Source organism: Phacochoerus africanus, chromosome 11 (genome assembly GCF_016906955.1).
Source record: "Phacochoerus africanus isolate WHEZ1 chromosome 11, ROS_Pafr_v1, whole genome shotgun sequence".
In the NCBI taxonomy this organism is placed as follows: Eukaryota; Metazoa; Chordata; class Mammalia; order Artiodactyla; family Suidae; genus Phacochoerus; species Phacochoerus africanus.
The window spans coordinates 115122270-115139083 of NC_062554.1; the positions used below are offsets into that span (position 1 = coordinate 115122270).

A 16814-nucleotide genomic window follows, 5' to 3' on the forward strand; every position below is an offset into this window, starting at 1 on the left:
GAACCAAGAAAAATGGGAAGAGAAATGAACGTATATATAATGAGAAAGGGAATGTAACCAAAAATAGATTTAAATTCTAAAATTTCCAACACATGCCAATAAATTAGAAAATCTACATAAAATAGACACATTTTAGGAAGATATAAATTACTAATATTAGCCCAATAATCAGAGAAGAACTTGAAAATGTATCAAATATCTAACTTCAAAAAAGCACTAGTTCCAGGTTGTTTTACCAGAAAGTCCTACATATCTTAAAGAACAGATAATTCCTGAGTTATTTAAATTATTCAGATAATAAAAATTATGACATACTTCCCAGTTTACTAACAAGAAGTTTGTCCTAACACTAAAAACTAACAATGCTAGCAAAAATGAAATAAAATAAACCTTGGGTTGTTTTCACTAAGGAATATAAATTTTAAAATCCAAACTAATATATTAGCAAGTCTAATATACTAGACTATAGGATATTTTGAACAGAAACCCTAGATCAAATTATCTTTAACAGTATAGGTATTGGAGTTCCCGTAGTGGCTCAGTGGTTAACGAATCTGACTAGGAACCATGAGGTTGCAGGTTCGATCCCTGGCCTTGCTCAGTGGGTTAAGGATCCGGCATTGCCGTGAGCTGTGGTGTAGGCTGCAGACCTGGCTAGGATCCCCCCGAGTTGCTGTGGCTCTGGCATAGGCCGGTGGCTGCAGCTCCAATTCGACCCCTAGCCTGGGAACCTCCACGGCCCTAGAAATGGTAAAAAGACAAAAAACAAAAAACAAAACAAACAAACAAAAAAAAAAACTGTACAGGTATTATTTAAGCATTAAGGTATTTCTTGACTCAGCAGGAAGTCTAGAGGTAGCATAAGTTTCAGGACAGGTTATAGTTCAATGACATTACTAAGAATCCAGATTTTTTTCCACCTTCGTGCTCTGCCACACTTGAGTATTATGTCATTCCTTGTTTTGTAGTAACATGACTGCAATACTTCCAAGCATCCAGGCGTAATTTTCAAAAGATAAAAAACTGATTCCTTTTGATTTTCATTTAAGAGCAAGGACATTTTCCCCAGAAGTTCCCCTAAGGATATCATGCCTCACTAGCAAGAGTTAAATCAAATGCCCATCTCTGAACCAATCCCAGTAAGTGGTATGGTATTGTTTTAGTCTGGAGCATCAGAAACTCCTGGAAGACTTATCAGAACACATATCACAGGGCCCCATCCCGTTTCTGATTCAGTAGGTGTGGTATGGAGCCTGGTAATCTGCATTTCTATTAAGTTCTCAGGTAATGCTGATACTGATTATCTTGGACCAATAAGGACTACCTCTGGAGTTAGACCAATGAGGACTATCTCTGTCACCTTCCTCAAGACACCTGGCTGCCCAAAGATTGACACCTGCTTAGAACTTGACTTACACAGCATCTTCAACAAGGAGTAATAAATTTGTACAGAAATGGCAGGACAGAGGAAAGTGCTGTTTGAGGCTTCTAAGAGTAATAAGCTGTGGGAAGGTATGTGTATATATATATATATCTATATATATATATATATATATATATATATGGAAATGAGTGAAATAAAGTTTGCTTGCAGATTTCTCTGGTGCCACTTCTGAGCTGCTAAGAGTCTGTCTCCAACAAAAGAATTTATTTGTTGCCTTTAAGAAGAAAGAATGAGCTTTTTCTGGCTTTGATGCTTCTTAATTGCCTTCAGCCCCAAAATAATTTTTATGTCAAAGAGACATACTTTGGAGTGACATTCTGGTTACCTTCGGTTCCACATTTGAAACTTTCTCTTCAGAAAATTTCACATATTAGAAGCTGAGTTGATCACTGCAAAGAGGACTTGAGTTGGATGTTGTGAGATATGAGATCAAGCCAAGGGGGAAGAAACATAAATTGGAAGAAGGAGAAAAGAACCAATCTAATTACATTGTTCCATATCTTACTGACTCAATCTCTTAGTCTTAGGAATAGGTCAGTCCAGTTAAATGGCTGTGTTTCATTTAAGGAGACAGTACTACAGGTGGGCTTCCACCTAAATCTGGTTTCTGCGTAGTCCAAGCAATTGGGTATTTAATAAGGGGTATTCCTGTGGAAATTAAAAAAAAAAAAAAAAAAGTTTAATGGTAGAAAGAAAGTGTAATGGTAGGAGAAACCGGTAGAGAGTAATTCTAGATATGGGGCTTCCTTTGTTAGTGGAGTGGGGATGGCAGTGGCAGTCTTTGATGAATCTCCAGGTTTGCAGTTTGAATGGCTATGATGTTGGGGTTGGATGTCCTGGTGAACTTCCTGAGTGGCGCACATAGCAATGGACATGAAGGATGTCCATATACCACATTGGCTGTGGTGATTTTCTGAAGTTCATGTCATTTATCCAGCTGCAGCTTGCAGTGCTTAGAGAAAAGGGCAGTTTTAGTTCTAGGTGATTCTAAGTCAGAAGTTTGGGAGAAAAATTGAGAACAAAAATTTGGTTGCATTTGAAATTAAGAGACTAGCAGCTTAAAACAACCTGCTATGTATGTAGACTGCTGTATCGAAACCTCGTGGGAACATCAAACCAAAAATATACAATAGATACATACACAAAAAAGAAAAAGCAAGTCCAAACATAACACTAAAGATGGTCATCAAATCACAAAAAAAAAAGAGAGAACAAAATAGGGAAGGAAGAAAACAATAATTTGGAGAGCAGCAGCCAGGTTTCAGAGGAAACCTAAAAAAGTTAGGATCCAGTACAGTTTATAGACAGATAAAATCTCAAAGTCAAAGAACAGGGCTAGAATCTAATATCCACAAGGACGTACCACTTTATATGGCTCTGATAATATTTCTATCTACAGTAAAAAAAAAAATTTAAAAAAAATTTGCAAATAAGTCTAATCTCATTAAATTTGGCCTGATTATTTATATATGTACAGCAAGAATTGTGACTGACCATGGATCTTTTGAGTTTGCTTTGCTGGAATTCTTCATAAGGAATATAAGATTGGACTTTTAAAAGCCTCTCAAGGCTAGGAAGCCAAGCCACGGAGTCACCACAAGACTTGCCTGTAATACCTATAGATTTGGGTTAATTCCTCTATCCTTAAGGTCCCCAAAATATCCTGAGATTTCTGGGGCTGCAAGATAGTGGCCTCCCTTACTCACTGTGAGTTAGGAACCCTAAAAGCAAAATATTAGCTGGTTTTTCAAAGTGGTCTTTATTGGCTCAACAAAGAAAACCTTACTTCCTTAAATCTGGCTGGTCATATCTGATTCCAGGCATATCATTCTGAAAGACTACATTCCAGTCAATCCTTAGTAATATAATGTGTGTCTCCAATTGTGTCCTGTTATAAGGATAACAGATTTTTATTGAATTTGTAAAATTAATTATATTGTCATGAAAATAAGAATATTCAGTAAGATTTTCTAAATTCTGGAGGAATCAAGTAGGGACAAAAATTCTTTCACCTTTGTCTATGAAGGTATACTTTATCAAGATGCTGTAAGCTGGAGGAGTTCCTGCTGTGGCACAGCAGGTTAAGGATCCAGCATTGTCTCTGTGGTGGCTTGGGCTGCTGCTGAGGCATGGTTTCAATCCCTGGCCCAGTGCAGTGGGTTAAGGATTCATTGTTGCTGCAGCTATAGTGCAGGTCACAGCTGTGACTTGGATTCTATTCCTGGCCTGCTGGCCTAGGAACTTTCATATGCTGCAGGTGTGGGGGGAAAAAAAAAGATGCTACAAGTTAGAGACAGCTAAGAGAAAAGTGGGAAAGGTTTTCTTAAATCTGAAAAGCAAAATATTAAAGAACAAGCTATGTTTCAAACAAGAACTCATAAAAATTATAATTATCCTTGTCAGTTCATTCAGTGCCATCTAATTGTTTTTATGTTTTATTTTGGGTTTTCAGTTTTATTAATCCATTCATTTTTCCATTAGAGTTCTTGAAATTCATACCCAGTTCAATGGTATGACCTTAAAAGTTATCAGAATTGTATTCTAGAGTATTTGTCAAAGTCCTTTCCATTAATCTCTTTGAGGACAAGCAATTTTGGATCATAGTTGCTTACAAAAGCTTTCATGAAAGCATCAGAGTAAATCAGTAACTGTGAACAACAAGACTTAAAAATAGCCATGGTTAAGGATCTAGTGAGAGTTTATTTAGACATAATTGACAAGAAAATTTGATTTGCTGTGACTGGAATTTTACTGATAACATTATACCAGGACATATCAGATTTCCAGGAATTTCACAAAATTTCTGGAACACTTATATTAATAATACATATCCACACAAATATAACCCAAAAAGGTCAAACATCACTTCTTACTTGACTATGCTTACCATGTAATTTAACATATCAAATATGCCTAATTAGTTTTATATCTGTTTATAAGGAGAACAAATCTCTTAAGATATTGTGCCTTCTAAAAAATCCCCAAAGTAGTTAGCTCGAGGTCAAAAGATTTCATTTAAATAGACTCGCAGACTTTGAAAACACACTTATAGTTACCAAAGAAGTCAGGTGGGGGGAAGGGATGAACTGGGGCTTTGGGATCAGCATATGCACACTGAGGCCTATGGCCTGACTGGCCAATGGGGACCTGCTGTATAGTACAGAGAACTCTACCCAATATTCTGTGTTGATCTATGTGGGAAAAGAATCTGAAAGAGAGCGTCTTTGCCTGCTTGCTTGTATCTCTCATAAGCATCCTACCTTAATAAATTTGTTTCTTGCCTATCAAAAAAAAAAAAATTGAAAGAGAATGGATGTGTGTACATGAATAATTGAATCACTTTGTTATACAGCAGAAATTAGCACAACATTGTACAACTACACTTCAATAAAACTTTTAAAAAAATTTAAAAGACTTCATTTAGCATTTGATTTGGGGAAGTTTGTCAGAAATGTCAAAGATTTAAAACACATGATTAAATAGGATCGCAGGTCTTTTGTGAAATGATTCTTAGTTACCAATCTAACCAAAGTGACAAAGATTTTGAAGGCAAATACAGAAAGTTATACAGCTGTTAAACAAAAAAACCCTCAGCTCTTTTAATATTGAGAAAACTCATTCTTGTTATGTAATCAAAGCCCTGTTAGAGACAACATGAAGCACAAGAAATAATTAGATAAGACCAAAAGCTAGGATTACTTAAAAGGTAAGAAGAAGTTTTATAATCTCTTACTGAGAGCAGACCAACAAAAGAAAACTGTGTCATTTTAACAGAGAAATAAAACTAAATTTTAGTTTTGTATAGGTACACTACTGATACTGAAGTTTATTATTTAAACCCTTATAATAAACTCATTTAATTTTAGCCAGTATGATTACATAAGATTTTTCTCTTTCCTTCTTTCTCTTTTTCCCAACATTCCATATATCCATTTAGTTTTTGTCCTTCATCCTGTTTTTTTTGTTTTTGTTTTTTTTTAATTCTGAACCAATTTTAAATAACCTTTAAACCAGGACAAAATTTCTTTCCATTTTTCCTTAACAAAAACACATCTTGGAGTTCCTGTCATGGCTCAGTGGTTAACAAATCTGACTAGGAACCATGAGGTTGCGGGTTCGATCCCTGCCCTTGCTCAGTGAGTTAAGGATCCAGTGTTGCCCTGAGCTGTCATGTAGGTTGCAGACCCGGCTCGGATCCCGCATTGCTGTGGCTGTGGCATAGGCCGGTGGCTACAGCTCCGGTTGGACCCCTAGCCTGGGAACCTCCATATGCCGAGGGAGCAGCCCAAGAAATGGCAAAAAAACAAAGACAACAAAACAAAACAAAAACACATCTTCTTACCTCATATCTTTTTTTAAACCAAAATCACATCCTTCTTTACTTGGATACTTTGCATACGGTTTTTTTTTTCAGTATGGCAAGAAGAATATGTTATTAACAAACCTAAATATCTTTTGTCTCTCCTATAATAAGAAGCCAAAAATAGCTAAACAAATTTATGTTTAGCATGTAATATTTCAGTATTTTATCTTATTTGGAAATGATCTAGATATTCAATAACTATCCATCATTTAATTTAATTTAGATTAACTTTAAGTAGTCAAATTACCAAAAAGATTTTGGAAACTATGTTTAAGCAGATCTATTTAATAAACAATCATTGTTAAAAGGTTTATTTATAAACTTTTATTCCACTTACATTTATTTAATACACTTGTTCAATATAATAATGATCAGGTGACAATTTTTGTTTTTGTATATGTATTTATATAAAACACCAAAATCATAGAAACAAAGCATCTAAAAAATTAAATATGCAGCTTTTCTCTTTCTTTTCACTTCTCTGCTTGACATACACTAAGCAATTTATTTTATTGTATTTTGGTTCTTAGAGCATGAATTCATAATTTTATAACTTCAAATATCTAACAGACAACATAAGCTCATTTGACTAGTCTTAATTTATATAAGCATTATTAAGCCAATTTCATACAGCTATTTTACAAGTTGCTTTTGGTAATACCATATGAACATAGAAAAGTACCACATATACATAACATACATAATACAAATGCAAACAAAAATCTTACCATTGTCATTTGAAAATTTTAGCCATAAGACATGTATAATAACACAAACTCACTAGTTTACAAAAGAACAGTTGGATACAAATTGTGTTTCTGGCAAATGGAGCAAGTTAAGGTTAACCATTCAGACTACTTAAGATTTTTTACTAATATTTGTGCAGAAGATTTTAACATTTGTACTTGCCCTTGATAGGTAATTTTATGGAGGCTGTGGACTAGATTTTGGCCAAGGGAGCTTTCATAATAGTTCATTTGTTTTTCATAAGCTTCTCCCCCACCCTTTTTTTTTTCCTGCATATGATGTAAAAGCCCAGCTTCATTCCTTTGCATGTGGAGGTCCAGTTTTCCCTACACTACTTGTTGAAGAGACCATCTTTCCTCATCAAGTGCCCTTGGCACGCTTGCCAAAGATTATTTAACAATATATGTAAGGGTTTATTCTGGCTATCTATTCTATTCCATTGGTCTATATGTCTATCTTTGTCAGTACCATACTATTCTGATAACTGTAGCTTTATAATATATTTTGAAATCAGAAAACATAAGATCTCCAATTTTGTTCCTATTTTTCAAGATTATTTAATCTATTCAGCATCCTTTAGTATTCCATATGAATTTAAGAATGATTTTTTCATTTCTGAAAAAAATAACTTTGGGTTTTGATAGGAATTGCACTGAATCTGTAAATTGCTTTGGGTAGTATTGACATCTGCATATTAAGTTTTCCAACACATGAACATGGGATGTCTTTCTATTAATCTGTATCTTCTTTAATTTCTTCCAGTAATGTTTTATAGTTTTCAGTGTACACATTTTAAATTTTTTTGAATTTTTTTATACAGTTTTTAAAGTTTACTTCCCATTTACAGTTATGGAAATATTGGCTATATTCCCCATGTTGTATAATACATCCCTGAGCCTATCTTCACCTTGTACCTCCTCCATCCCTGTTATAGCACCCCACCCCAAAAGTTCACTGAATTTTTCAGATGTCACATATAAGTGATATCACACAGTATTTGTCTTTGGTTTATTTCACTTAGCATAATGCCCTCCAAGTCCATCCATGTCACTACAAATGGCAAAATTTCATTCCTTTTTATGGCTTGTTAGTATTCCATTGCATCTTCTTTATCTGCTCATCTGTTGGTGGACAGTTAGGTGGCTTCCAAATCTTGGCAACTATAAATAATACTGCTGTGAACATTGGGGTGCATGTATCTTTTAGAATTAGTTTTGGGTTTTTTTTTTTTTTTTTTAAATATATACCCAGAAGTGGAATTGCTGGATCATATAGTAGTTCTTTTTTTTTTTTGATAAAACTCCACACTGTTTTCCACAGTGGCTACACCAATTTACATTCTCATCAACTGTAATTCAGGGTTCTCTTTTCTCCATATCCTCAACAACATTAGTGGGTTCTTTCAATGATGGCCATTCTGAGAGGTGTGAGTTAATTGCTCATTGTGGTTTGATGTCTTTTTTTTCTTCTTTTTTTTTTTTTTTTGTCTTTTTGCTATTTCTTTGGGCCGCTCCCACGGCATATGGAGGTTCCCAGGCTAGGGGTCTAATCAGAGCTGTAGCCGCCGGCCTACGCCAGAGCCACAGCAACGCGGGATCCGAGCTGCGTCTGCAACCTACACCACAGCTCACAGCAACGCCAGATCCTTAACCTACTGAGCAAGGGCAGGGACCAAACCCGAAACCTCATGGTTCCTAGTCGGATTCGTTAACTACTGCGCCACAACGGGAACTCCGTGGTTTGATTTCAAATTCTCTAATAATCAGCAATATTGAGCATCTTTTCGTGTGCCTGTTGGCCACCTGTATGTCTTCTTTGGATAAATATCTATTTAGGTCTTCTATGATTTTTTTGATTGTTTAGGGGTTTTTTGTTTTGTTTTTGTTTGTTTGTTTGTTGACTAGAGCACACAACCACTTGATGTGGGATCTCAATCCCCAGACCAGGGACTGACTGAACCTGGGCCAAAGCAGTGAAAGCAGTGGGTTCTAACCACTAGACCACCAGGGAACTTCCAAGTTGTTTTTTGTTTGTTTGTTTTTTATTAAGCTGTATGAGCTATACGCACATTTTGGAAATCAATCCCTTGTTGGTAGCATTGTTTGCAAATATTTTTTCCCAGTCTGTATGTCGTTGTTTTGTTTACGGTTTCCTTTGCTGTGCAAAAGCTTTTAAGTTTAATTAGGTCCCATTTGTTATTTTTGCTTTTATTTCCTTTACTTTAGGAGATGGATCCAAAAAGTAGTGTTGTAATTTATGTCAGAGTGTTCTACCCACGTTTTCTCCTAGGAGTTTTATAGTTTTTTTAATGGTTTCCTTTGCTGTGCAAAAGCTTTTGATTTTGACTAGGTCTCATTGGTTTATTTGTGGTTTTATTGTCATTATTCTAGGAGGTGGATCAAACAAGATGTTGCTGTGATTTATGTCAAAGAGCGTTCTAGGAGTTTTATAGTATCAGGTCTTATACTTAGATCTTTAATCCATTTTGAGTTTATTTTTGTATATGGTGTTACAAAATGTTCTAATTTCATCATTTCACATACCTGTTCAGTTTTCTTATCACCACTTATTAAGGAGACTTTCTTTTCTCCATTAAATATTCTTGTCTCCTTTGTTGTAGATTAACTAACCATAAGTGTGTGAGTTTATTTCTGAGCTCTCTATTCCGTTCCACTGACCTATATGTTTGGTTTTGTGGCAGTACCATCCTATTTGATTACTGAAGCTTTGTAGCATAGTCTGAAGTAAGGGAATGGGATTCCTCCAGCTCTGGTCTTCTTGCTCAAGATCGTTTTGGCTATCTGGGGTCTTTTCCATTTCCACATAATTTTTTTTTTTTTTTGGTCTTTTTGCTATTTCTTGGGCCGCTCCCGCTGCTTATGGAGGTTCCCAGGCTAGGGGTTGAATTGGAGCTGTAGCCACCGGCCTATGCCACAGCCACAGCAACACGGGATCCGAGCCGCGTCTGCAACCTACACCACAGCTCATGGCAATGCCGGATCCTTAACCCACGGAGGAGGCCAAGAATCGAACCCACAACCTCATGGTTCCTAGTCAGATTCGTTAACCACTGAGCTACGACAGGAACTTCTCCATATAAATTTTAAAATTATTTGTTCTAGTTCTACAAAAAATACCATTGGTAATTTGATAGGGATTGCAATGAATCTGTATACTGACGTCGTATATCTTTCTACCTATTTGTGTCATCCTCAATTTCTTTCAACAGCATCTTATAGTTTTCAGACTACAGGTCTTTTGCCTTCTAAAGAGGTTTATTTCTATGTATTTTATTCTTTTTGATGTAATGGTAAATGGGACTATTTCCTTAATTCCTCTTTCTGATAGTCTGCTGTTAGTATATAGAAATACAACAGATTTCAATATATTAATTTTCCACCCTGCAACTTTACCAAATTCATTGATGAGCTCTAGTAGTTCTCTGGTGGTGTCTTTAGGATTTTCTTTATTTATTTCTATATTTATTTATTAAATAAATATTTTATTTCTTTATGTTAAAAGACCATATACCATGATCAAGTGGGATTTATCCCAGGGATGCAAGGATTTTTCAAAATCCACAAAGCAGTGTGATATAGCACATTAACAAATTGAGGAATCAAAATTATATGATCATCTTAATAGATGCAGAAAAAAGCTTTTAAAAAAATTCAACACCCATTTATGATTTAAAAAAAAAACCACTCTCCTGAAAGCGGGCATGGAGAGAACACACCTCAACATAATAAAGGCAATATATGACAAACCCACTGCTAACATCATACTCAACAATGAAAAGCTAAAAGCATCTCCCCTAAAATCTGGAATAAGACAAGGATGCCCACTCTCACATTTTTTTTTCAACATAGTTTTGGAAGTCCTAGCCACAGCAATCAGAGAAGAAAAAGAAATAAAAGGAATCCAAATATGAAAACAAGTAAAACTGTCATGGTTTGCATATGATATGATACCATATACATTTTAAATTTAAAAACAAAAAGTCTAAGTGGTCATTCACAATAAATAACTTAAGCTCTATTACTTTTACTTTATAATGATTGAGCTATTGTTGCTCACTTCAAATCTGGTATTCATGCACAAAAATAAACTCAAAATGGCTTAAAGACTTAAACATAAGACAAGACACCATAAAACTAGAACACAGGCAAAACATTCCCCGACATCAACCATAGAAATGTTTTCTTAGGTCAGTCTCCCAAGGCAATAGAAATAAAAAGAAAAATAAACAAATGTGACCTAATCAAAATTACAAGCTTTTGCACAGCAAAGGAAACCATAAAAAAAAAAGAAAGAAAACAAAACCTATAGAATAGGAGAAAATAGTTGCAAATGATGCAACTGACAAGGGCTTAATCTCCAAAATACACAAACAACTCATACAACTCAACAACAACAAAAAAAAAACAATCCAATTGAAAAATGGGAAGAAGACCTAAATAGACATTGCTCCAAAGAAGACATACAAATGGCCAATAGGCACATGAAAAAATGCTTAACATCATTAATTATTAGAGAAATGTGAATCAAAACTACAATGAGGTACCACCTCGCACTGGTCAGAATTGCTATTATTAATAAGACCACAAATATCAAATGACTGTAGTTGGTGTAGAGAAAAGGGAACCCCCTATACTCTTGGTGGGAATGTAAATTTGGTACAACCTCTATGGAAAACAGTATGGAGGTTCCTCCTGGGCATATATGCAGGCAAAACTACAATTCAAAAAGACACATGCACCCGTATGTTCAGAGCAGTATTATTCACAACAGCCAAGACATGGAAACAACCTACATGTCCATCCACAGATGAACAGATTAAGAAGATGCAGTAAATATACAAACTAGAATACTACTCAGCCATAGAACAAAATAATGCCATTTGCAGCAATAAGAGAACTAGAGATTCTCATACTAAGTGAAGTCAGAAAGAGAAAGATAAATACCATATTATCATATCACTTATATGTGGAATCTAAAATGTGGTACCGATGAACCTATCTTCAGAACAGAAACAGACTCACAGACATGGAGAACAGACTCGTGGTTGCCAAGGGGAAGGAGGAAGAAGTGGGATGGACTGGGAGTTTGGGGTTAGTAGATGCAAACTATTACATTTAGAATGGATAAGCAATGAGGCCCATTGTATAGCACAGGGAACTATATCCAATCTTTTGGGATAGAACATGATGGAAGATAACATGTATACATATATGTGCATGTGTGTGTGTGTGTATGACTGGATCACTTTGCTATGCAGCAGAAATTAGCACAACATTGTCAATCAACTATTCTTTAATTAAAAAATACTTTAAATCTGGTGTTTAAATGCAGGAATTATTACCTCAGGAATTGGAGACAGAAACTGTGCTGGAAGATCGCTTGAACCACAATCAATTCACTGTGTAAATAAATAAGGTCTACACATAAGGAGCTCTGACTATATAATGGAAAATTCTCCAAACTAATTTCTATGTAGAAGACTTTTTAAATATAAAGGATAAGTAATTTAAATGTGCTAATCCAGAACTAATGTACATTACAAAAATTTGACAGCGACTATAGCCATTGCTTACAATTTAGACCAACATGAAGATTCTAACATTGCTTAGAAGTACCAGATCTTGGATGATAATAACAAGCAGACTGATACCATCATCATCATCATCACCATGGTTAAATTTTCAGAAAATGCATAGCTTGACTGACTGTACCCGAGATGCCTTCTCTCACCACCTAGCTTTAGTTTACCCTGGCATTAGGCCTTAAAGAGTTTAAGTTTGGAAGCTAGCAGGCTATTAGAATCCTGTGTAAGGTATCCTTTAGTGACCTTTTATCTTGCACCCTTCGGCAGCATCAGTCCTCTCTGCTCTGCTTCTAGAGTTCCTGCCACTCTCCACTCTTGTCCTGGCTGTCTCATGGCTTCTGCTTACTATCTTACCCGACCGTCTTTGAGCTTCTATCTATACTTAGCTGACCTGCTGACTGAATCCACTGTCTTGCAATTCAGTCACCAAAAGAGGATCCAATAATAAAGTATTTTGTACTGGGCCCCCATAGGCTGTTAGCCAGTCTGTAGGTTGATTGCCTTTGAGCCAGACACCTAGTTCTGTGCAATCACTGATGGCCAAAGCATCAACACCATGTGGTCTGCTTTCCTTGGGAGGGAGCCTGGGCAAGGCAGGCATTAAAATTGGTTCCTCTTCAAAACACTTATTTTTCTTCTCTTTTCCTTTCTTCTTCCCTTTCCCAGCTCTTACGACTTCTTTGCTATCTGCATTCTCTTTCTCTCCCTCTTTACCCTTTCCCTCTTTCCTCTCTATTACAATCTCTGTATATACAGATATGAAGCTTCACAAGTCGATGTTCAGTGACCACTCTGTAAAAACCACAATTTCTTTCCTTTATAGCATCAGCACACTATGCTTAACTAAAAGCCAATGAGAAAATTGGTTAACTCACCATCCTTTAAGCAATTCCAAGTTTTGTCTTTATTATGTCATGTGTTAAAATCTAATCCTTTAACCATTTATGACTAAATATTCCCCCCCCAAAAAAATCATGACTTGTGAAACTAAGTAAATAGTCTCAGTATAAACAGTCTCAGTATAAGCACCTTTAGGAAGGGTGCTTTATTTGGGAAAAGAAGTGCCAGAATTTAACCACTCCAAAAACCCTCTGAGAGCTATTCATCACTCTGGCATTTTAGAAGCTGTTGTCCTTTCATTTTTGTAGCCACATATCCTACTCTGATCTCTTTCCAAATTGCATATGTCCTATACTAGATATGATAGGGAGGATTAAACACATTAAACATGAAGAAGAGCAGTGGAAAGATTATCAGCCCTACTCACATAGCAGGTTGATAGCACCTGACCAGCGGGTACAGTTTCCAGCCCTCAATATTTTTACCTGAAAAAAATTTAACAAGAAAGCTTCATAAGAATTGCTTTTAAAAACATCATTACCTCCCTTGGATTATAAAAATGTAGCCCACCTAATTCTCAGGGCAGAGCCTCCTTGCCAGCCCGCCTGCATCTCTCACAAGCATCTAAATAGTAAATCTATTTCTTACCAATCAAAACAAAAAAAATCATTCCACCTTCCTAACATTAATTTCAAGTTTTACATATCACTTCACACATGCATAAGAATTTTTACGTAGCTACAATTATAGGGAAACATTGCTCTTTTATATCCAGCAGAAGGTGGAGAAGAAATTTTGCTGTTGTGGCTGCAGGGAGATGGCCAAACACTCCTCCAATACTTTGTTTGATCTAGCTCCACATCCATTATGTCTAACAGGTCACAAATATTTATCAGTAAAATACGGTCTAAACTTAGGAGTGTAAAACTTTGTGAGACATCCTAATATACTGTTGTTCTTCCAAATAGGCATTGCCAATCCCTTCATCTCCTCCTCCAGTCTGTCCAAAGCAGTTAGGAACAGAAAAGACTATCAATCAGCCAAGAGTCACATCCCTCTGAAAAATCCCTGCAGTCCCTGCCTTTCTGTCACTCAGGAGTTAATTCTAAGGACTTCAAGTTTCCCCCAAACCTGAGATCTGCCTGAAGACATTTCTTTTTCTTTTTTTCTTTTCTTTCTTTGTTTTTTGTTTTTTTGGTTTTTTTGGCCATACCCACAGCATGCAGAAGTTCCCAGGCCAGGAATGGAACCTGCACCACAGCAGTGACAGGGGTTGCAGCAGTGACAACAATGGATCCTTAATCCACTGAGCTGCATGGAAACTCCAAGACACTTTTTTTCTGATATCAAGGCCTCCACTCTCTCTGCAAAGTAAATCCTTCTCTTAGCCTAGCCCTCTCACTTCCACATTCTGCTCTCCCTGGAATGTCTGGAATGTCTCTCTGGCTGCTTCTCTCCCAGGGCACACCTTGCTATTCCTTCAAGAATGGGGGCTGGACCACACAGCACCTTCCTTCAGCAGCACAAAGGTCAAACTCAACTACCTACAAGGGTCAGGTAGGACTGCTGGTGTTCTTTCGACTTTGTTTGCATATCAAGAATATGGGAACAAGGAAATACGCTCTATTTTGTTCTTCCTAGAAACATATAGCCCTTAGGCAACATTTGAGTTTTTACATCTTTGACAGAGATAGGATACGTTAGGATAGAACTCATTTTCCTCCTAATTCTAATCTAAGAAAAATAACCAGGCAAGAATGGGGTAGAAGTCAGCAGACCACATCAGTAAGCAGCAGGGAGCCTTCTGAAAAAATAAGGAATATAGGCACTGGTAGAAGGCTACTCTCCAGTCACTGTTTGCCAAGTGGAACATAAGCCCAGTGTGGCCAGCTCTTGGGACTTTTTAGGAAACAGAAATCCAGATATTTTTGTGAAAATTTTTAAAAATTAAAAAAATTTAAATGTTGACAGCTAATCAAAAGAATTTAAAATGCTGAAAAGGCTAAAGCAAACAAGTCTGCAATGTACAAGAGGACTGCCAGTGTGCGATCTCTGGAATTGTAAATTCTAACAGACATTTATCTTATTTTATTATTAAATTATTGCTTAATATATAACAGTTTTACAATTATGCCTTTTATAGAGGTCTATAATGTTTCTGTGTTCTTTCTCCATAATTTTGGCATATCTGCATTTTCTAGCCTATCTCCACAACATTGTTAATAGCCTTAAATTCAAATTACCTTCCCTTTCCTCTTCTCTTTCACCCCTACAAAAGGAATTAAAGCATAGAGCTTTTAAAACCAAAGCTTGGAGTCAAACTGGTTTACAGATTAAATTATAGTAGCTTCACAGAGTTTTCTAAAATGGCTAAGAAATTTTACCAGTAATCTTACAAGTCCTTGTACAGGAAAACTGAGCAAATATGATTGGCACGCATACACATGAAAACATCACTCCACTGAAAACTGAAATCTTAGTATGTGAGTCATTTTTCTTCACACTGCCATGTGCCTTCTCTAAGCCTGGGGACCACCATCCAGAGAATTTTTGGTAATTTTGAATCTAACATTTTGGTCCATCTTCTCCACCCAAACTCCATCAGCATTTACGCTAGGTTTTTATCATAACTGTACATACCTCTGCCTTCCTTGTAAAACTATATCTCTCCTCTGTTATCAGCAGGCCTAGCACAATGCCTAGCACATAGTCGGCAAAACAAGGGTTATTGCATAAACTACTATCATCATCCAAATAATAGCTACTGTTGCCAGAGAACTTACTATGTAAACTAAGATGATTGTGGAAACAGATGCAGCTGACAATGGTAACTACTTATAGTTTACCTACATTAACCCAGAGGCTTTCTCAGACCAGACCATCCAATCCAAGATGCACCCCAGTCACCCTGTGGCACATAACCTTACTTTCTCTGAATAGGATTTACTACGGTTTAACATATTCTTGTTTAATTACGCCTCCCTCACTATAATGAAAGCTCCAAGAATACAGTCATTTTGTCTACCTTGTGCTTGGCACACAGAAAGCAAAGAAATGAATCTAAACTTCCCACTTTCTTGGGTGGAAGAGTTGACTTGCACACAATAGACCACAACAAATATGTTTTTAATTTAGATTTAGATTTCAGGATAACTGTGTTGAATAGCTTATGATTCAGTGAACTCTGGGAGTGGAATAAAAATAAAACTTTGTTCTCATTCCCCCAAGCACTTACTGACATAGGTGCTGGCATTTTTGCTGCAACAAGAAAGCCACTTCCTCTGACGTAAGGTGCCCCACATGTCTGGGTCTTGCCACATTCTCAGATACAGAGATCAGGATGGCTAGGCTGGCTGGGGCGGTCAGGATTCCAGACGCTCACACTAAGAGAGCAGGGAGTGGAGGGGTCGCGGGACCCCTCTGCTGGGAGTCGACCATGAATGGGTGTCAGGAGGGTCTCCGCGGATTCTTGCGGCTCCGCAGGGCGGCTCTCAGCCTTGGGGCTCCCCCTTCCTATTGCGTTCCGCTTCCTTTACCTCCAAAGCCCAGAACGCACCCCCAAGATTCCAAAGGGCGACGTCATTGAGTCCCCTGTCACGTGAGGGATCCTGGCAGGTCGGAGGCCTGGCGAGGTGTTGGACCGCGCCCAGGGCTGTTCTGTCCCAGCCCTGCTTCAGACTACCGCCAGTTCCGGCCTCTTCTACCGCGCCCGCCAGCGTGGGCCCCGCCTACCCCGCCAAGGCCTGGCCCCGCCCCACCCCGCCAAGACCTGGCCCCGCCCCTCCCGCCCGCCGCGGCCCCGCCTATCTTGACTG

General features: G+C 37.2%; 1 protein-coding gene across 3 annotated transcripts in view; it reads right to left on the bottom strand.

Moving 5' to 3' along the window:
• Positions 1-16702, bottom strand: part of TNFSF4 (TNF superfamily member 4) — a 310192-nt gene extending 293490 nt beyond the window's left edge. For all 3 annotated transcript variants that reach the window (XM_047752312.1, XM_047752309.1, XM_047752310.1), the window contains exons 1-2: positions 16235-16702; positions 13427-13484 (exon numbers count right to left, since the gene is read on the bottom strand). The gene's annotated coding sequence lies outside the window, so the exon portion shown is untranslated. The remainder of the gene's footprint in view (positions 1-13426; positions 13485-16234) is intronic.
• Positions 16703-16814: the final 112 nt, after the last annotated feature.